Consider the following 2,375-nt stretch of genomic DNA (forward strand, 5'->3'; position numbering starts at 1 on the left):
ATTCCTCTTGCTCACAGCCCATTGGATCTTGCCTAATTATGGCCCAGTTTTTGATAGCGGCTTACTTCCTTTATAAGGCCCCTGCCTGACAACTGCCTCTGCAAAAAAGGTGGTAACAGTTCAGATACTTTAAAGGGCCAGACGGAAGCATTTCTGTCTGGATTAGGTGAAAGGAAGACTTCAGGTAGCCTCCAGAAGTGTGCAATTATATGATGCATTGGAGAGGTTTCTTTCCTCCTTGACCCAAAACCAAGTGATGCCATAAATTTAGCAAAACTATTTAGGAAGCTGTTACAAAGTAACTTCTTAGTCTTGTGGCCCAAACTACTTGATCACATTTTTTATTTTTACACTTTTTATTTTGAAATTTTATAACTACAATTATCATCAGGATTGATGTGCCTGCTAATTAACCATGTTTTCTGTATATTAATACTGTTCTGTATTCAGGGAGAGTACTGCTCACGTGACCAATAGGAGAGGGAAGTTTGAGACTTGAAGTGTTTGAACTCGGTAAATGTGCACACAACTGCTTTTCTTGTCGAATTAGTGGAAGATGTACTGGGACACTGTGTATACATGAAAACTGAGGTGTGAGGGCGCCTGGGTGGTTCAGTGGGTTAAGTGTCCGACATCTGCTCAGGTCACGATCTCACGGTTCGTGGGTTCGAGCCCTGTGTCAATTGTGTGCTGGCAGCTTTTCAAAGCCTGGAGCCTGCTTCGGATTCTGTGTCTCCCCCCATCCTTCCCCTGCTCGCGCTCTCTCTCAAAACTAAATAAACATTTTAAAAACTTAAAAGAAAACTGAGGTGTGAGTTGTGCCTCAGTTCATTTGAAGAATTTATTTTTGTTTGGTCCTTCTCTCTTGTCTGATGTCAGATTTAGTTGCAGCCACATTAAACATAAAGCATGGACCTGGTGTGTACAGTGTATCTAAGCAATTTGTTTATAAAGGATCATACCCCATGGTCATGGTTTTCAAATAATTTTATTTTTGGTTGGTTGTAGAACAGCTATTTGCCTTTCAGGGATACTTTATTTGGAGGTAGGCCGTGACCAAACAGGAAATTTCTTCTAGATCTTTTAGCTGCTTGAGTAAACCCATCTTAGTCTGAATTGGCTTCTGTTCCCTGGATCAAACCTGTGGATTTTAGAGAGTAAAAAATACAAAAATTAAAAAGCAAAAGGTTAGCAGGTGACAGTCTCTACTTTTCAGCAGTACACCCCAGATGACAACACCACCACCTTAGGCTACTTCAGCCCATGCTTGGACTAGATTGGGCAATAATTTCTTCTTAAGAGTTAAATTTTAATTCACCCTAGATCATTAATTTTCAGTTCTGCTATACCTATTGGTTGTAATGGGTATAGAACAAAGTAACAATTCTGGCTTTTCAGTATCTATTTGGTGTCACACTGAAACACTGGTATCAGTGTTTGTTTAAAAAGTAGACTGATGATGGGGAAAGAAGGAGGGGTGTGTGGAAGACATTTTATCCTAGGGAGGGAGTGGTCGAGTTCCAAGACCATAATAAGCCTGACCCTGGAAGACCAAAGGCAGGAGGCGAGCCGGAACAGGCGGAGGCAGGCAAGATGGGAACTAAGCCTGGAACCCCGTGCTTTCTTACCTGCTAGGGAGCAGGTATCACACCCCCCTTCTTGAAACCTCTACCTATCCCAGAGGTACAAGTTGACTGTACCAGGAACTCCTGAAATTAGATGGGGTCCAAACTGGTTCTGGGAGAAATCCAGATATAGTAACTGTAGGGAAAACTGCTCAGCCATATTAATAACCAAGGAAGGGGGCATTTAAGAAGTATATAATAATGATACAGCTTGGGTGGTTCAGTCATGTCATGATCTCACAGTTTATGAGTTGGAGCCCCACATAGGGTTCTCTGGGCTCGCTGTTGTCATCAGAGTCCACTTTAGATCCTCTGTCTCCCTCTCTGCCCCTCCCCCTGCTCATACTCTCAAAAACAAACATTAAAGAAAATATAGCTTGGAGGGGTTTTTCAAGGTCAAAGTGCCTTTATACAGCTCTGATTTTTCATGTGTGACTGCATATGCCTTGATACAAAATAAAGATTGGTACTGAATAATGGCAAGTAAATACCAATATTTAAGTACTTAAAAGTGGAGGAATACACTGGAATACTGAACGCTGGTTATGGTCATCACTAACCATATCTGTAGCCCTCTGTGCCCTCATTTCCACCCCAGAAAATCTTTCTATGAAATTGTCATCAATATACGTAAAGTATTTTGGAGTAACATACTTTTTTAAAAAATGTCTTTGAATACTTTAAATGACATGGCAAGGGGTATTTTAGAGAATCAAATTTTGGGCCTTCTAGTTGAGTAAAAACCCTCCC

Source organism: Crocuta crocuta, unplaced genomic scaffold, assembly GCF_008692635.1.
Source record: "Crocuta crocuta isolate KB4526 unplaced genomic scaffold, BGI_CrCroc_1.0 scaffold1015, whole genome shotgun sequence".
Classification (NCBI taxonomy): domain Eukaryota; kingdom Metazoa; phylum Chordata; class Mammalia; order Carnivora; family Hyaenidae; genus Crocuta; species Crocuta crocuta.